The sequence below is a fragment of the Phoca vitulina genome, unplaced genomic scaffold (genome assembly GCF_004348235.1).
Source record: "Phoca vitulina isolate PV1807 unplaced genomic scaffold, GSC_HSeal_1.0 scaffold9, whole genome shotgun sequence".
Lineage (NCBI taxonomy): Eukaryota > Metazoa > Chordata > Mammalia > Carnivora > Phocidae > Phoca > Phoca vitulina.
The window spans coordinates 36,573,657-36,594,387 of record NW_022589712.1 but is presented as its reverse complement, the minus strand read 5'-3'; positions in this window follow the sequence as shown (position 1 = coordinate 36,594,387).

Below are 20,731 nucleotides of genomic sequence, written 5' to 3'. Positions count from 1 at the left end.
CTTTACAATCTCTAATTTTATTCTTTTAGTCTTAAAGTATTTCCATTGTATGATAGTCTTCTATAATCTTGGAAAATATGTTATGATTTTTTATATTTATGCAGCTAAATGAACACCCCACCCCCCAAAAAATCTGTTCTCTTTTCTATTTTCAACCCCTTTAATCTAATCACCCATCACTTAGAATTCCCAGGGATTTTTTTCTTTTACAAATACATCCTTTATTTTTTTTCTCTGCCTCTTTCATTGTCAATATGCTTCCAAAACAACCACTTCATTCAGTCAATTCAGTGAAAAAAGGAATCAGTCAAGTCAGTTGCTAGGTTCCCTGTAGACAAAACATACAGCTGATTGACTAGATGTTTCACTTATCAACTGTTTGTTTTGGCATTATTTAGACATAGCCTTTGTCTCTTTCTTTTCTCCCTTTACTGAGTCTGTTCTAATTGCTTTTTATTATCTTTTTTGGCATTCTTCTAGCTTCTTCCTTCCACTTTTGATTGTTTAAACAGTTCTATTTACAAATGCATTCTTCAATTGATCTGTATGATATGTGTTCTAAGTGGTTTAGCACAAATTATATGGGCTATTTATCTTGATATTCAAAGTCTGTGCTCAAATAACTTGAGTCCAAGTTTGATTTGGAATAAGATTCAAGGCCATGTGTACTAACTTATTTTTTTTATATATCTGAGCCAGGTTTCTAGTATTTTTAGAAAATACATGTGTGATAGCAGAGAGAAAATAAAGTCAATTATCAAATAATCAAGTACTGATACTTTGCTTCTTTATAATTTCACTTTTATCCTACTTCTCTTAGATTCCATGGTCCAGACGTCATATGCATCTGACAAAACCTGGTACCAATGAAACCCTTTTTTCTGTTTACTTTCTAAGCACACCTAACTAACAAAACCTGGCCAAAGAAAAGCACACAAGTGCTCACACTGGATTTAATTTAAATCTTGAGACACTTCAACACTCCAGAATATCACTACACTTTTCTTATAAATTCACCTTCCAATTTTTTCTCCTCAGATCCTTAATAAAGTCTTCCCTTTTAACATTCACATGATGACATCTCAAAACATCCACAGAGAAAACAAATGTAATCTGATAAAAACAGTCTCGCATTTCCACATTTCCACCACCAGTTATGAAAACTTGCCTTGGTCTGCACCTACTTGGTCATCTATCCTGTTATGAAAAAGAAAGTGTCTCTGTTCCTCAGGCTAGCTCCTCCCTTTGGCCCTGGACCTCATCCCCTTTCCTCAAGGGCTTTGCTGCTGTAATCATATTACCCACTCCCCTCTCACCTATATCACCAATTTCTCCCTCCTTACAGAATTAGCCCACACACATCCCAACATCATTCATCTTTAAAAAACAAAAACAGAATCAAAAACAAAAACTTATTTATTTTATTTTATTTATTTTTTAAATTTAATTTAATTTTATTATGTTATGTTAATCACCATACATTACATAATTAGTTTTTGATGTAGTGTTCCATGATTCATTGTTTGCATATAACACCCAGTGCTCCATGCAATATGTGCCCTCTTTAATACCCATCACCAGGCTAACCAACCCCCCACCCCCTTCCCCTCTAGAACCCTCAGTTTGTTTCTCAGAGTCCATAGTCTCTCATGGTTCGTCTCCCCCTCCGATTTCCACCCCCCCCTTCATCTTTCCCTTCCTACTATCTTCTTCTTTTTTTTTAACATATAATGTATTATTTGTTTCAGAGGTACAGGTCTGTGATTCAACAGTCTTACTCAATTCACAGTATGGAGGTTCCTCAAAAAGTTGAAAATAGAGCTACCCTATGACACAGCAATTGCACTACTGGGTATTTACCCCAAAGATACAAATGTAGTGATCCAAAGGGGTACATGCACCCCGATGTTTATAGCAGCAATGTCCACAATAGCCAAACTATGGAAAGAGCCAAGATGTCCATCGACAGATGAATGGATAAAGAAGATGTGGTATATATATATATATATATATATATATATATATATATATATATACATACCATGGAATATTATTCAGCCATCAAAAGGAAAAACAAAAACTTATTTCTGACCCCACATTCTCCTCCAGCTACTGCTCTGGTATTCTCTAATAGAAAAACTCCTCAAAAAGTAAACCTATTGTTGCCCTGTGCACTTTCTTACTTTCCATTATCTTTTTAGCCCATTCCAATGAGACTTTTCTTTCTGGTTGTTGTTTGTTGGTTCATTTTCCCAAGGATCTGTTGAAGCAAAAACTAGATGGCCAGACACTTGATGGGAAAAAAAGCAGTTTCAATGGTATTCAAAATATTTTTTAAAGGACATAGTGTAGCACAAGACTTCATTAACTAGATTGTGCTATAAACTTTTTTTTCTTCCAAATCTTTAGGAGAATTGGTTCTTAAGCACTAGAGCTTATTTTTCTTCTAAATCTATCTTGTGCTACTGAAAAATTGCATAAAGGCATTAGAAAGCTGTTTCTTTAAGATATGGATTTCTTTTCTAGTCTTGCTGGAATATATTGCACTAAGTTGTGTGCAATTTTCATTGATATCATCATGATGCTGCAAAGTTTCATTGAAAACCTGTCTCTAGTTTTAACCTTCTTAATCAGAAGTATCCATTTTGAGTGGCTGTCAAGCAGAAGGAGTGAATCCAGAATGGTTTCCTTCAGGTTCAGAGAAGAAAAGTTTGGAAAAGGCAGAGACACCTTGGTTTTCTTGTCTTCCAGCAGCTTCTTGTTAGGTGGGAATCTGAAAATCAAGGCTATGTTAATATTCTACAAGAAGGCAGCTGTCCATTTCTTCCTTCCTGTTCTGAATCTCACTCTTCAGGAGGCCAATGGTGTTTTCTATTTCATGCATCTGAACCTCCCTAGACTTTTAAGCCAGCCACTTTGCAAGTGTGGGACTGAACCTGTCTCCAGTACTCTTTTGACTACTGTTTGATCTGGTGCAGGGCATCATTGCTCTAGTGTAGTTGGCAACCACATTTCATTCTGCTGCCACATATCAGGGACAGCAACTGTGAGGTCACGTTTGGAAACATCCACACCACTTTGCCCCTGCTGCTTCTGAATCTGGACCTGTAGCTCATGGATTTCATCATTGTGCTGTTCTTTCAAATTTGATCTCTTCTAGCAGGAGTCCACTTTATGTTCAAGGTCAAGGATTGCCAAAGACACATTGTCAACATCCTGTCTGAAAGGTGCTCTGAGCTTCTTCTCTCTGAAGCATTTCCTCCTGCAACTTCTCCTAGAGTTGCATGGTGTCCTTGGCCACGTTGTGGCATTGTACCTCCATGTGGACCTTTTCCTTGGTAGACAGGTCCACTTAACTGCACAGCTCCTGCATCTTTTTCTTGCAGAGGTCCCCAGGCATGACTTATCTGGTCCTTGCACTTGGACAGCAGGATCTTGTTCTATTGCTCTAGGGAGTGCTCCTCGGAACTGTAGTTTAGGTGATATGGTCATTCAGCTCCCACAGCTCCATTGTCTCATTAGTGTGGGTATTTTGCAGTGTTGTGGCACATGGCCAAGGAAGGTGTGGTGTACTGCAGCTTCCACACAGTGAAATTTGGCCACTGAGCTCTGGCTAGAGCTGAATCTGCTTGCAGCGCTGGGGTCTCTGAGCTCCTGAAGTAGGCGGACAAGGAACCTGATCTGGTGGACTTGGCTGCAGAGAGTGGCAGTGCTGACTGGCTCAGGCAGGAGAGGCAAGCAAGAGTTAGGTGGGTATGGGCAGTGGGATTGCTCGTATAATCTCTGGCACAGAGACATCCAAGTGAAAGTGGCAGAGCTCCAGTAAAGCTTTTGTTCTCTTTGCTCTCCTGAAATAGCTCTCAGCAAGGTTACAGACTACTTATATGTTGCTAAAGCCAGCAATTGTTTTTGTCCTTATCATCCGTCACTTCTTGGAAGCCCCAGAAAAGGCTGACCACTGAAAATGCCTGCCTCTGTAGGTGCCTGATATTCTTGGTTTCCCTCCTTCACAGCCCTCCTCAGAAAGTTTTACTGGCTCCTCCTCTGTCCAACCCAGTTCTAGATGTTGGAGTGCCGGGGAAGCTCCACCATGTAGCTTCTCTGCCTCTCTATATAATCTTACTCTTTTCTGTATCTTCAATAACTAATCTACATACAGATTCAAAGTTTTGTTTATTTTTTAAATCTAGAATCTAGGTCTCTTGTTTTAGCTCTAAAATCATCTACTAAATTACCTCCCTTCAATCTCTCCTGGGTCTCTAGATTGCTGACTCACCCTGTCGATCTTGGGATTTGCCCACCTCCATAACTGCATCATCCAATTCCTTGTAATAAATCCCCCTCTCTCTATCACATATAAATTTCCTATTGATTGTTTCCCTAGAGAACCCTAATATATACCCCAAGAAATTTCTTTGAATTCACATAAAAGTTGCATTATATTCCATTGTGTGTGTGTGTGTGTGTGTGTGTGTGGCTGTTTTAATAAAAAGCAGTGTTTTAGAATAATTACAATCAAGAAAATATTTTCTACTATACTAGTTGGCTAATGAATAAGAGTCTTTCTTCATTGGGTCTACCGTCTTCAGAAATTGAAGCCCAATTAAAGAGAGCTGGCACACATTTCAGGTTCAACATTGCACAAGCTCTATTTGCTTCTTGGTGTTGGTGTCACAACCACTATTTCTCTTGGATTTATTATTTGGCCCGATGTGATTACAAGTAATATGATGGTAACTTGAAAGGTCAAAATAGAATATGAACATTTCTGTATGAACTTCCCAATCAGAAAGTCACTTTTCTAACAAAGGAAGTGGAATGCAACCCTCCCATTTCCGCATCCTGGAAGAGAACAGAAAAGCAAGGCTGATGTCCCTGGTCATAGAGAGAAAAATTAGTAATTTTTAGTGCCTAAAAGCGGAAGTTAGACTACATTAAAATCAAGTGATAACTCTGTACTTAAGATGAACTTTGAACAAATTCATAAACCAGCGCTGATCTGAAGGCTTGATGTAAAGCAGTGACCATCCTGCTACAGTATCATGTGGTATATAGCAGCAGATTAGCTGTACGTCGGAAAAGAGAAATACAACCAGAAGAGAGATTATTTACATAGCCATATCATGTAAAAATTGTTCACCAGGTTTGTAGTGAAAATGAACTGTATGTAAGCATATGTCAGAATTTTACTGTATAGCTGTCAGGGATTACTTTATATATTTGTCTTTAAATATTCCAATAAATTATGTATTTTCCCGATTTTGTAATTTAGATTTGGTTATTCTCAATGATTCCTTTGATTTTTTTTTATAAGGTCTCAAGGTAAGAGTCACCATCATTTCTAGAATTCTGGACGAAGTGCATTCTACCTGACCATTTCAGTCAAGTTTTTAATATACAAAGTGGGCAAACCCACATGAGAATTGGTCCTTAAGCAATATTTATTTCTGACCTCACGTGTGTATTAAAGCATGTATCTATGCATACACACACACACACACACATACACACACACACACGCCTTGATTTATAACAGGGTAGTTTACCATTAACTTCAGTCAGGGTCATCTTAGTTCCTAATAGAAATCCCGTCAATATCAGCACCTTTACTGTTATTTTACATTTTGGGACCATATCTAATTCGAAAGACAGACGAGGCACAGAAGGCACCAAGAGTACCAATTGCTAATCATATGAAGTTTCAGTTTATATTATCTAAAGTTTCTGGTGTCCTGAATCTTTTAATAAGGGCTTTGGGTTATATTAAGTGAAATTCTTAAAACAGGCCAACCTTTAGGATGAATGCGGCACATGCAACACTGATTTCTGGGAACCCCATTCATGGCAGCACTATTTTTTGCAGTTGTTTCGGAATTACAGACCGCCCCAAGCCAGCAGCTACCTCTGTGGTGAATCTGTGAGCAACAGAGAATACTTTCTAATGGAGTAGAGGTCAGATACAGTGCAGGACACACCATTAACAATAAATAAACGTGACACCACTGTGGGATAAATTCTGCTACCATGTACGAACAGTATGAAAATATCTTTCTTATAAACTGTGTGTCATGGTTGTTTTAAAGAAAGCAGCTTTCCTGCTGTATACAGCTCAGCTTTCAAGAAGGTGAAACCTTTACTTCCCTTCTCAAACAAATAAACAGTGAAGTGTTACACGAGAGTTTGTGGCTAAGAATGTCTGTCAGTTGACAGTGAAATTTGCTTTAATAAAATGTCATTTAATTTCAAAATGTTTTGACTTGCTGCCTTCTGAGAGTCCTTGTGATCTACACCTGAGAAAGGAAGGAACAAAACAAATTTCAAATTCCATCTTCCCCTATACAGTACGTTTGCAGGAGCATGCAAATAATCTCTGGGGGATAAACAAACAAAACAAAACAAAAACAAAACAACTCTGCGATGTTTAGTAATGGGATTTTCATTTTGTCCTATAAAGCTTACTAAAGAAAGGATCAAGACTATTTAAACAAAAGATTATCTAATTTTTGGATATAAAACTTCCAAATATAGAATATTTGTCTTTTAATTTCAAAAGTATAACACCAACATGGCTCTTATCTAGATGAATGTGAAGAGTAGTGAAGCCACATCTAAAACCTTTCCAAAGTTTTATTCAATGTAAGTGTAATGGGGCTTCAGATATTCACAATATTAATTGATCTATAAATGTCTTTGACACACATGCTGTTATGAATATATGTTGAGATTATTTTTAGTATTTAAATTAAATCTGTGCTGGGGTATGTAAATTAGAAAGTGAATGAGGGGTACTTCAAGTTCTAAGTTACACTTACAGATGGTTTTATTTTTTGAACTAGCTATAATTAATGATGAATTATGAACAAGGAATATTGGTGTTTATTTTACTGTCTTACATTAGAGAAGTTTAGGCTAGTAAATCTGTTGTAATTATAAAATGTCTGAGAGTATAACTGAGCCAAATTTATGCACCACATTTGACAGTCATAATCTTCCCATGAGGTTCTCCAGGTTACTTGTTCAGCAATAACCCTTTTAGCTTAATCCACTTCCCACCACTACTACTTCTACTTGCAGCTTCTCCACACCCCCACAACCATCACCAAGAAACTCTTAGAAATACCTGCTGTAAAATGCAGCTTGCTAACATTGCTAGCTAGCTTTGGTATTAGTCTTGGCAATCACGTTTAATTTCTTGAAAAACTACATAATGGAATAGGTAGAATGAACATTAAATCTGAGAATGCTAAAATCTCTGCCAAAATGTTCATTTCTTACAGGTTGCATGCAAAGCATATACATAAAATTCATCGGCGCTGGCAAGAAAACCAAACTGAATTGGAACGTGAGAGGTGTGGAGGGTGGTGGTCATCATCCTAGAAGCTAGAAATTTGATATTCTTAATTACAGTCAATATGGACCAATGTCCACTCCTAGGGGCTAGGCCCTGTATTGACCATCTGACAATTATTGGCACACTTCCTGATTATAATGTTTCTTCTACCAAAATACCACTCAAATCCCCAGACTCTGTACCATTTTTCCTTTTTCCTCTGAAAAGATTTCTCGGTGTGCCTTCATTTGGGGGAAGAGGATGGTGACAGGTCAGGAAGAGTGATTTGAGTTCTTTGAGGAGTCTCAGCGTCAGTTTGTACTCCGCCTGTGGAAGTTCTTCCTACTGCCCCATCCTCATCCCTACTCTGCTCCATCCCCAGGGCTACCCCATCCCCACTTCATTTGAGTTTGTATGTTGTGCATTAAATTTCATATACCTTTAGTTTCTTTTAACATTACACAAATGAGATCCCTCAGGTACTTGTTTAGCAATATCTCTTTCAACCTAATGCCTTTTATGGCACTACAAAAATTTAAATAGTTTTGAAAGTGGCTACCATATAGTCATATATTCTACAGCAGTAAAGATGATTTTCCATTGGATACTCTAAATCAAGGCATTATATTAACCTTTATTTGTTTAGCTATTCCTATCCTAATGCAAGTAACAGAATTTTAAAAATAATGTGACATAATTTAGAGCAATGTACAAACAAATATTAAAACATATTTGTGATAGATCAAACGTTACAATCCATGTAATATAACAACACTGCCACTATACAGAGACTTGAACGGGTTTGGTTTCTTTTAAGGTCACATTTGAAAATTCCTTTGTTGAGTATATATTGTATGATCCCATTTATAATATATTGAAGAACCAACATATGTATTATATGCTAACAGAAATCAGAAGAGTTGTTTATGAGGAGTTGAGGTTGAGTGCAAGGGGACAGGAAGGGACTTCCTGGGATGATAGGAATGCTCAGTATCTTGATTAGTTAGATGAATGTATACATTTGTTAAAACATACCGAATTATATACCTAAAGTGTGTGCATTATACTGTAAATTTTATGCTATTAAAATGTGAAAAATTGCTTTTTAACTGTAATATTAATTCATCAAAGTATCAGTTGAGTATCTTTATCACCATGCTATGTCTTTTTAATTGCTTTAACCATTTGTACAACATTGGAAAGTTTTCTTGAATTTTCTGTTCTTTATTTGGATTTGGAACAATTTAATTGGATGTAGCATTTTCTCACTAGTTCTTAATTTTATTTAAAATAACAAGTTAATGTAACTGTTATGTATTACTTAATAGATATTCCAAGTATCACACTTTACTTTTCCAATAGTACTTTTTTCCACCTCTCACTTTTTGGACAAGCAGATTCATATTTGCTGTCTTGGCAGGGCTTGAAATTTATTCTTATTCTTTCAACCTACCTCCCACATAGAAAATGTGTTCTATGAGTTAGACAACCAAATACTTAGCCCTGAATATTAATGATGCAGTCCCAGGCAGACACTAGACCTCAGAGTAAGTGACTTGACATTTTTTTCTAAGCTATGAGACATTTAACTAAGACTTTCCTGAAATTCTTTTGCAGAGGCATCTGGGAAAATGACATTCTGAATTCATTCTTAGAAAACATTATAAGGGGCACATAGGAGATGATAAAGGTAGAAGACATTATTTTTAAAACCATTTCATGGTAAAGACAGAGCAGTGGATACCTCATGATTTTGTGATGCTGATAATATGAATGATGGTGATGGTGGTGATTAATGCTAACTCTGGGTTATTTACTCTGCTGAACTCTTTTAAATATGTTATTGTATTAATCTTCCTGGCAGCTAAGGAAGATAAGCATTATTATATAGGAAACTGAATCTTAGAGAAGTTAATCAGTGTGGCTTGTTCTTACATAGCTCTTTTAGTAGTGCTGCAGTTAGAGTGAAAACTCTCTAAGGTATCCTCCTGAAAAATAGACCCATGTTCATAGAAAGTAACCTGAAGACATCTGAGAAGTACCACCTACCTCATCCTGATAATGACTTCTTACAGTCTTTCTGTTTAATCAAATGAAAGCAAACAGCAAAGCACCTGCAAAGAATAAGCTTGGGTCAATTGTTGCAGGGAAAGGAAAGGCATTGAGATTCCAGAAAGAGACAAGAAAATTATGTTTGAAAAACCTGAAGTGGTGTTGGGAGGCTGTGCACCATTCTTTCCTAATGATTCAAATAGACTTTTCTAAGCAGAACTTGGATGCTTAGCAGTGTGTATGATGCACTGTGAGAAACAATGAAGAATCTAATAGGGTCTTACTTATAGGACCTTATAATTAAGTTGAAGAAGAAAATCTGACTGATATTAAAAAGCAACTAATACTCAGAAATGAATTTTGGGTTAGTATCATAAAAATCATAGTTTTTCAGGAATGCAGAGGAAAGGAAATCACTTTTGGATGGGCAGTCCACAGAAGGCTGGATTTTAGAGGACATAAGATACAGACATAAGGACAGATTTTAGAGGACATAAGATACAGACATAAGGACAAGATTATGGTTATAAAGTGGTTGGGAATAGGGAGAAAGAATATGCAGGGGAGTAGAAAGGAAGATAGGAGATTAAAGTCCCTATTTTCCTAGAAACTTTATGAGTCACCACTGGGTAGCAGTAACAGAAAACTTTCCTTTTCCTAAGATCTGGGAATGTGATTGTTGCTTTAATTCTGCTCAAGGGAATTAGCATGTGTTTGTAAAGTTTATTAGAGGTGCATGTGCGCGGGGAAAACAAAATGAAACACTGTGTTGACAAGAGCTGTCTGTAAATGTCTAGGTTTGGACCAGCTCCATTGCTCTTGGCTTCATACTTCTGGCATATACAACGCAGGTCAGAAAATGTTACTGAAAGGTTTCAAGTACTACTTTTTAATTGAAAACCTACAAATATATTTCATTAAGTAAAATTCTAAAAGTTTTACTTTAAAATATGTGGGTAGCTTCCTTTTTTACTGTTTGCATAGTATTTTTAAAAGACCTGTATATTTTCATATTAAAAATGTTTAGGTTTTCTTTTGAAATGTACTGTGAAACAATAGTAAACTAGGAAAAAAAGCAATCACCTACAGCATTGCTCTTCAAACATGACTTCTTGAATTTCTCTCTGGTCTTTTTTTTCCCATGAAGAGAAATTTGGAGTAGCAAGATGAGAAAACATTTATCTTTGGAATCCCTATGTTTGTCGGAATAGAGTAACTTGAACACAAGGAAAGCATAGACACTATTTGAAATTTTTCGTAATTCTCCTACGTGGGAACTATATAAGTGTCTACACCATTGTGCATAGAAAATTCTTTGGAAAGGTTCATATTAAACTATAAACAATGATTTTCCACACAAAGAAAGAGTTTGGAATAGGAAGAAAGGAAATACATATGTGCATGCGCAGACACACACACACACACACACACACACGCACACACGCACACCACTTGTTGGAAGCAGCACATACTACTTCTGAAGTTAAAAAAAAAATCAAAAGCCAGCCCAGCACCTGAGGTCTTGACTATGAATTCCTTTTTTTCTAAATTATCAGTTTAATTTGTGAATAAAATTAATAACTAAATATTTTTATAGTCTCTAAATATGTCAGAAATCATGTCTATCCAAATATGATAACTAAAAGCTAGTTAGCATACGTGGAAAATATTCTTTAGTAAGGCTAAACTCATCTTCACATTATTGCTTCTCTGAATTTCAAGATTAGCTTCTATGAATACAGGAAAGGTCATTAATTCAAACAAATTGGGGACAAGATCATTTTGGATTAGTAGGAAAATGCAATGTGGCTAAAAAATTAAAGCTTTTTAATAATGGCAAATAGATGTAAAACCCTACTAATTAAATTCTTTCAAATAAATGTGTTATAAACTAAGTTTCTTAGGTAGAGAGAAAAATTAGTCTTAATCAGGGATGATTTTGCCCTCCAGAGGACATGGGTAATGTCAGGAGACATTCTTTGGTTGTCACAACTCAGGGAGGGTGCTACTGGCATCTAGTGGGTAGACGTTAGAGATGCTGCTAAGCATCATATAATGCACAGGACAGACCCCCATAACAAAGAATTATCTGTTCATAAGCATTATCTCCCCATATCCTAGTCTCCAATTTAATTGTACTTTATTATCTTGATTTTTACATGTTTGTTGTAATTCCCTTTAAATTTTAATTTAGTTTCAGTTTGTAGTTATTTTTAAAATTACAGGCATTTAAATGTGTATTTTAAATTAGTAATACCCAGAATATGGGCATAGATGTGATTAATGGGAACTAATCTACACTATAAATTAGGCTGTAAGTTGGCACAACTGTAAAAATGTGTATAGGGAGCTTTAAAATATACATGCCTCTGACTCAGATTTCATCCGTTTTTAAATGTTAAGACCTCATTATATCATATAATCTATTAAGTACATTTTATTCCAAGACCCCTTTTTCCAGATGTCTCTGTTGACTTGCTGTAATCTGGATCGGTTACTGTTAAGGACTGATACAGTTGTCATCTTGGGATTTCTCTTGATGGTTTTCTAGGCTGAATTTATTGTTCTCTGAATCCTATATCATTCTCTTTTTTTAGTTAACCCTTTCATTCTGATGGTATGTTTCTTCAAGAAACTTCTTAAGAAATGGTGGTAAACTTTCTGATTCCTTATTTGTCCAAAAAATTCTTTACATAAGCAACTTACTTATGGATCAATGCCATTTTTTCCATTCCTCATAACCACTTCTGCATATCATATTATAATATCTATATCACTTCTTTCTATAGATGTAATATTACCCTAATTTAAGAAATTTTGTATTCCAGGATTATTTTGTATGCTTTTTATCCAAGGTTTTCTCAAAATTTTTATTTTGTTTTTTGTCTCTTCATTTTTTTTGAGTGAGATTTTAAAAGCTGTTTATGAGATCCATATATGTTAGTAGACATTTTAGCTGGTGGGCTTTGCTTTGACATGCTTGAGTGGGGTGCTGGCTATGTGGGTAATCCCTCAATGACATAATAGATCTGTTCTCTCAGGTCATTTGCCAGAAGTAAAAATATAACGGTTGTGGTCTTCATGAAAAAGAGTGGACAAAGAGTGTATTTCTTATTTTCCTTTCCTTTTTGGGAGAGAAGGCAAGACAGCCATGCTACAGTTAGCTCAAAAAACCTATCACTACTCAAAGCAATCTTCAACTTTCTTTTTCAACTCTCTTTAATTCACTGGCATAGTTAAGTGAAAGGTCCAAATTTCTAGGGATGCCCTTAGTCTCCTGAGCTACCCAATATCTGAAACACTCTTACATCTGTTTCAACCTGTGAGTTCACTGTACTTGATGCTCTCCTCCTATTCAGTTTTCAGAAGAGGGTCAATCTTTAAGAAGGAGAATTTTAAAATGTTGATATAATATAATGAATATTTCTTAAAAGAGCCAGAGGAGGCAAGCTTGAAGGTAATAAAGAAATATGTTGGATTTTTTTTAAAGGAACATAATATCAATGGTCAAATTCATGGAGAAATGTTTTATTGATGATGAAATAGAAAAAAAAAATGAAGACCCATGTGGCAATGGGAGTTTTTCTGATCTTTGTAAACTTGCTCAGACTTCTCAAATTTTCCTGGTAAGTAAATGTGAACAATGAATAGGTGACTGTTTCCATTGAGAATGGCAGCCACTACTAAGGTGTTTGTGTTAGGTACTCAGCTAGGGAATCAGGCTATTTAGGGGCATAAATGAAAGGTTATAGGGACAAGTAGCAGGCAAGTAAGCAAAAAGGATTAAACATAGTTGAGAAAATTAGTTGGTTGGCTTTTTAACTTAATTGTGTATAGAACAGCTATGAGTATGAAAATGCTAATTGGAATTTGGGATGTTGAGGTGGAACTACAACAGAGGTTACGTTCTTAGAGACACAGGGCTCTGGTCCTTTGGGCTAGACACGGCTTCAATCCAGTACCCTGGATAGCTCCTAGGGATGGCAGGAGCCCTAAAGTGTCAGCTCTTATTGAAGTCGCCATTGCTTCCTCTGACTTGGAATTCTCTACACATGCTCTACTCAGTCACCAAGAAGTAAATTATCATTCCCGTTTCACGTATTTTTTTTTCTCATCAAATTTGTTTTTCTCATCGAATTTGGAGAGCCAGATCTTCAGAACTGACTTTGGGCTTGACAGTGTCTTACCTCCAAAGAACTTAGCAGACTTATTTGAAGAGAGAGTATTTTCTCCAAATAATGGGATGGTTTATCTTCTGAGGCCTATTATTTTGGATTTTTTTTTAATTGGAAAATGTGTTCAACCTTACCTCAAATTAAAGAAATGCGAATTAAAGCTAGATTTTTGTTGTTGTTATCTCTTTGGGAGACTTGAAGATATCTAGTGATTGAGAGGGTCTGGGGAAACAGGCTCTTCTATGCTGTAAAGGTATTAATTTCAATCGCTAGAAGGTAATTTGGAAATTCATATCTAAAGCCCATTTAAACCAGTAGCTACAGTACTCCATGTTAATGAAATGATCAGAGAAGTATAAAAGGAAATATAGATATGAGTATTAATTACAGACTTGTTGATTATATCCCCAAACAGATTACTGGTAAAAAAAAAAAAATTATGGTACATTTCAAAAGACATTAAATTGGTAATATAAATGTATATATATGTGTATGTTTATATACATATAGACATAGAAAGATACAACATGTAAAACTGCTTATATAGGTGCATAGTATATTTTAAAACATAATGTTTTGTGTAAAAATCATAAAATCCATACACATACCCATACTATCTATTTGTAAATACAAGGAAGTATTATCAGATTTAGGTAATCTAGAGGCATTCATTTTGTTTGTATTCCACCTTACTTACACTTAAAATAACCCAAACCTGAGCATCTAGTTAAAATGTTACAAGGTGCAAAATGAAGGCTGTTACTATCCAAATGAGCTCTTTTCCCAAGCCACCCAAAGGAACAGTAATTATAACAGCCAAAGAAAAAGCTTAAGTTTATTTGGTTATTTTGCTTATTTACAGCATCCGTGAAAGAAGTCAGCAATTATTGTCAGCAGCAGCAACATCAAAAAGAGACCAAAGTATTGAATCAAAGCAACTTGCTGAGCATTTCTCTCTTCCTTTCTCTCTCTCTTCTCTCTCACTCTTTGTCTTTCTCTCCCCCTCTCTCCCTCACTGCCTTCCTCCCTCCCCCTGCCCTCTGCCAGATGTCAACAATCAATCTGTTCAGATGTCAACAATCAATCTAACTTCTTAGATTCTTTGCAGGTTTAGATTGTAGTCTCCTTGAAGATTTAGGTAAAGTTTTTCTATCTAGCTTTGTGTCAGAAGACACAGTTCTTGTAGAATTGACATCAGTTTCTCTTCTTCTATACTCGTGTAATCTCCTTCCAGTGTTCTACTATCCGTATCTGTGCCAAGATTAGCTTCAGGGTAGTTTGGGAAGCAGATCTTCCATGAGGTATGATGCTTTGATGTTCTCACTCATATCTGTTTCATCAACACTTTTCAAAAAGTGACAGGGAATTCTGGAGACACGGTACCTGTTCATGCTCAGTCTCCTGAATTCTCATCTCTGAAGTGATGAGTTTCACTACCAAGAAAGGGAAGAGAGTTATTGGTAATTACTATTCTCAGCATCTAGGCAACTCCAGGCTAGGACATGAGATTCTTAGTGCCACCATCTTGTTCCTTAGTTGGTGGTTGTATCGAAAAAGCTAATTCTCAACATTTGAAGAATTTATGGAACTTAGATGAATACTACAAAATGCCTACAAAGGACATTTTTTTGTTCTTTATTTAAAGCTTTTTTCATCTCTATCTTCCATCATTATAGACTTACCTTTTGCTCCTTGTGGGAGCTATATTCACTCTATATACTGGGAAGCAAATGGGGGTGGTTGTTTCAAGAGGGCATTCTCTCTGATGCTCTGGATAGTAATGCAGGCTAAGTTCACTGTATTTTGCTTCATGATGGACTGACTGTGATTATAACATTCATCAGAGAAACCATGGTCCATCTGAAGCCCTGTGGCATTGTTTTCTAATGGATAGGATTAAAATTACGTCTGGGATCTAGGGCCTTTGCAATCTCTTTTGGAGCTTGTTCTCTGTCCCAAGTCCCTGGGCTGAGGATGACAATGGGGACTGAATACAGCCTGTATTCCTTTAGCCGTGGCTCTGAGGAGGGTCTGCATCTGCCTGGAGTCAGTGGGTGGTCTTGCAGGCCAGAAGATATCTTGGACATCTCCCAGCTTGTTGGCAGAGGTATTCAATTAGGGATCTCAAATGAAGATTGATGAAAATTTTGAGCAGTTGGTACAGCTGCCTTGCTGGAGACTATTCCAGTGGAGGGGAGCATAAGTATCCCAGGAGAAAACACCAAGATTTAGTGAAGCGAAGAGAAAAAGATATGAGACATAGTGCAGAACCCGCTGTAGCACTGGCTTACTAGAAACACAGTGAGGCCTTCACGGCTCAGACAAGGAGTCTGGAGGTTTGTGTAGTTTCATAGGAGGCCCATTTAGGGCCTCACTGTTGCTTTTACTCCTCTTCACTCATCTCAAAAATTCTTAAAATTCTTCAAGTTTAGGGGGCACCTGGGTGGCTCAGTCGGTTAAACGTCTGCCTTTGGCTCAGATCATGATCCTGGGGTCCTGGGATCGAGTCCTGCATAGGTCTCCCTGCTTGGTGGGGAGCCTGCTTCTCCCTCTACTGATCCCCCTGCTTTGGCTGTCTCTCTCTCTCTCTGACAAATAAATAAATAAGTAAATAAGTAAATAAGTAAATAAATAAATAAATAAATAAATAAATCTTAAAAAAATTCTCCAAGTTTAACCACAAAGGAGGTGGAGGTGAGAACCTTTGACTGTCTCAGCTTCTGCTAATTCAGATACTTAACTTTTTTTTCCATTCTCTAGTTCCACATTCTTTAACTAAGTGAGAGGAGCACTTCTCTCAGATACCTCAGGCTTACAGAAGTAGATGAATGGCACTACCCACTACTTTTTAAAATGTTCTAACTGCCGATGTGACTCTTAGTTATAACAGGAAATCTACAAAATTGTCCAAATTTGAGTTTGATGGGGGATCTTGGTAGACTAGCAAGTGAAAAAGAGGGTAATTTACTGATTATTCATAATATTATTTGTATCTGACTGAGATGCTTAGTTATTACCCCCGTCAAAATATTAAGGGAGCCTTTTTGAAGTAGGATGGTAAATTTGAGAAAATTCAGATAAAATTTTATTTAATGATTTTAATTCCTGTATAACAATTACATCCTTCTTTTCCTCAACTGTTCTTTAGCTGTTGAGCTATGATGGCAATAGAATATAGAATTCACATACAGTGCTGCAGCATGAAATGAGAAAATCATAGGAAGACCCAAAATCAGAGTGCTCTGAGACACTAACTAGATTGGAATTGGAAACAGGCCTTGGTCTTATCCTTCATTTTGTGCCAAACTTAAATGGGGTAGATACGTTATAAACATAAATCATACATGAATGATTAGTACTCAGATGGTTAAAACCAGGGTTTGTATGATTCAAAACTATACTATAAATAAAAGGAATCTTCATGTTATACACAAGAACATTGTTATTGCTGGACCTTCATTTGTAGAGGTAATAAGGTCACAAGATATGTATCTTACCTCTAGTTTTCTAGCTGTCATATGATATGTTTATGTGTTGGGGGTGGGGGAGAGTGCTTTAAAAGAAGGCATGAAAGTTCAATGTAAGTAGTTTTAACTTGAGCTTTCTGAAAGTTGCTGAAAAAATTCAACTTGAATAAAAAATGTAAACCTCTGAAATTTAAGTTTGTTCATTGTTATTGCTTGAGGGTGCCCTTATTATATCTGGCTAAGCTTAAAATAACTATGAGAGGAAAGGAAGTAGGCATATACTTTGATCTTAATATAAGGAGGGAAAAAAGAAGAAAAAAAATATGTGTTCCTAACTGCCCATAATAGGCAAAATATCATTAGTCATTTCTGGAAGATAATCTTACTAAGCTTATTTGTCTGATTTTTTTTTCTGGTTGATTTTTAGTTGCTTTTTCTTATTTTATTTCTTATGTGATATTCTGTTTTGATTATAAATCACCCCAGAGCAGATTCCTCAAACTATGTAGATATGAGTATGGCATGGCTACGTTACATAAGAATAGTTAATTAAAAAAAAAAAAGTTGATTTAATCATGTCATGATGTAGCTTTACTATCTGATCATTTGCTAAGAATGTGTTCTTATAGGCATGCCTGGGTGGCTCAGTCGGTTAAGCATCCAACTCTTGATTTCAGCTCAGGTCATGATCTCAAGGTCACAAGATCGAGCCCTTTGTCAGTCTCCACGCTCAGTGCAGAATCTGCTTAAGATTCTGTCTCCCTCAAATGTCTCTCTCTACCCCTCCCCCAGTCACTCTCTCTCTCTATATATATATATAAGTAAATTTCTAAAAATCTTAAAAAATAAAACAAAGAATGTGTTCTTATAGACATCCCTGATATATATATATATATATCCCTGATATATATATATATATATATATATATATATATATATAATAATCACTCTATATTATGGCATAATAATTTATATTTTGAACACTGTGGATTTTAAAAGGAACTTTTCAGTTCTGTAGCATGGAAAATTCTCCAACCATATATTAGGGATGAGATTTGATGTTGATTTTTGGAACATTTTCATCCAGCAGAGCACCACAAGTGATTTATCATCCATGACTAGATTAAATAATGCTTTCAGCCATTAAACATTAAATGTGTTATGAAGGATATACAAATAAATAAGACACTTTCTCTACAGTCAAGGAATTCACAATCAGTGAAAACTGGTGATGATGATGATGGAGGAGGAAGAAGAAAGGAGAAGGATAGAAGATACACTGGGCACTAATAATATGCCAGTCACTGAACTAGATACTCTGCACACATTATATGATTTTTTCCATTTAATACTGATAATAGGGAGACTCTCTTATTATTTTCTTTTTACAGTTGAGGAAACTGAGGTCTCAAAGATTAAATAAATTTCTTAGGGTTACAAAACTGGCAATGTGACAAAACTGGCAACTTAGATTTAAATTCATGCTATATAATGCTCCTGTCTTTCACAGGATGACATAGTGATTAAGAGAACAGAGACCATAGGATTAGAACCTTAGGCAATTATGCCTAATTGCCAACAGATTGGGGAGGTCTAGTTTCTATTTTAAAGTTCTATCACTGTCTTATTTAATATGCGCTTGTTAGTTTATTACAAAAATCTTTCCATACAATTTAAGTAATAATGATTTTTATATTTCATTCACTATCCATAAAATGTTAGAGGAAATTGAGTTAAAATAAGAAAAGAAAAAAAATTGATGTATATTTTTGGCAGTTGTCCTATTCTTGCTTCAGTTTAATAAGGTAGATGTTGTTACTTGTGCATTGGCCCTTTACTGGAAGCCTTTATTCAGTCACTGTGCTCTCTAAATTTTCATAAGAGCTGTAGTTTTGGACCCACCATGTGCTAAAATTTATTAAGCAAAAAACATGGCTCTTGGTGTTGAAAGCTATATTGGGACAGCCAAGCAGGTCCTTGTATGTCCTAGTCATGCCAATAAATCCAGCCAGAAAACTCTGTTTAATACTTGCATGAGTAGCTGGTATTTTAAGAAGACACCCACACAGAGGGGAGAGGTACAGGGAAAAATCAGATTTTCAAGGGCTCAATAGGGGAGTTTGCTTATTCTGTTAAACTCCACCTGCAGCTTAAGCAAGGGTTTGGTGCCGAGTCTGCAACAGCACTGCGTGCTTCCTTTATGTATTGTGTGGGATCTGATAAATTTTTCAGGATCCAGTCCAGCTGTGCTCTCATCACATTGATTTAATGGCCCTTAAGAGAAACCATAAAAGTGCTTTCTGGTTAGTGGGGCCCAGCTGTTTCTCATAGTATTGCATAAGACAGCAAGCTGAATTAGCTATAGATTAATGATATTAAAAATTCAACTTTTTCCATATTGTTTTCTTTTCATACCAAAAAAGACTTAGAGCAAATATGTGATTTGTTAACTTAGGTTATGAAACCCAAAGTGAAAGGACCCAAAGAGATGATCAGATCTGCTAATAAGCTAATTGAGGCCCCCAAATAAACACTGAGTCATATTAAAATATCTAGTATGTATATGAATGTGAGTGTGTGTGTGTGTGTGTGTGTGTGTGAGTGTTCCCAAAGGGTGATGTGAAGGCTGATGGATGGAAGGAGGGCTCTATTTTCATTACCAGGCAACAGTGTAAGAAGCCAGCAAAATTATTTGAGGATTATTAGACTCTGATGAGGTTAAGAACACTGAAAGTCAGTATGAAATGAATAGTTGTATAGATTTATAGTGTCATTCTTGTCATTTGAGCCCTTTAGTTTTCTGCAAGCAAAAGGGTGATTGCACTATACCAGGCAATCTGTTAAGTATTAAGCCTGGGTATGAAACAGACGTATTGAAAATATTTCACTCAGAAGCAGACATGAAGCATTTAGAGCTTTTTCACTTCAGGTACTTTTAGGCAACAGAGTACGCAGTAGTAGAGTAAAACGTTTTCTCACTCCTATTTAAACAAGGAGAGGTATGGGGATAGGGAGAGTTAGAAAAGAAAAACACTAATTCTAAAACCATGATTTTTTAGTATTTTACCAAATTACAGTTCCTAAATTCAGGAAGTACAGCATGGACTCATTGAAATTAGAAGTAATAGAAACAAATGGCTGGAGAATTATAATTATTATATGACTAATTTTTGGTGATCAACACTCTGATTGTAATAACCTCTTTGAATACGACCACATGGAAGTGACTCATCCTTTGTGATTGTAGGATCACAGAAGGTGAAATATTGTGCATATCAAACTGTTACAATTTGAAATACTTGTAGTTTAGATAGGAAATAATTACCTTTCTATTATCGGTGAAGAAAGATTTTGCTAAATAGGGCACCTGGATGACTTAGTAGGTTAAACGTCTGACTCTTAATTTTGGCTCAGCTCATAATCTCTGCGTCCTGAGATCCAGCCCTGTGTCAGCCTTTTCACTGGGTGTGGAGCCTGTTTAAGATTCTCTCTCTCCCTCTCCCTCCCCCAACCCCCCCCACTTGTGTGTGCGCCCTCTCTCTCTAAAAAAAAATTGCTAAGCAAAAATATTTTTAGAAGCTCAATTTAGATGCACCCATTTAAATGTAGAGCTTGATATATTCTTATCTACTCATTAATGTGGTTTCCAGTAATAACACTTTGATAGCTTATTTTAAACTTCAATTGGTTTTAAAACATCTGAAGTT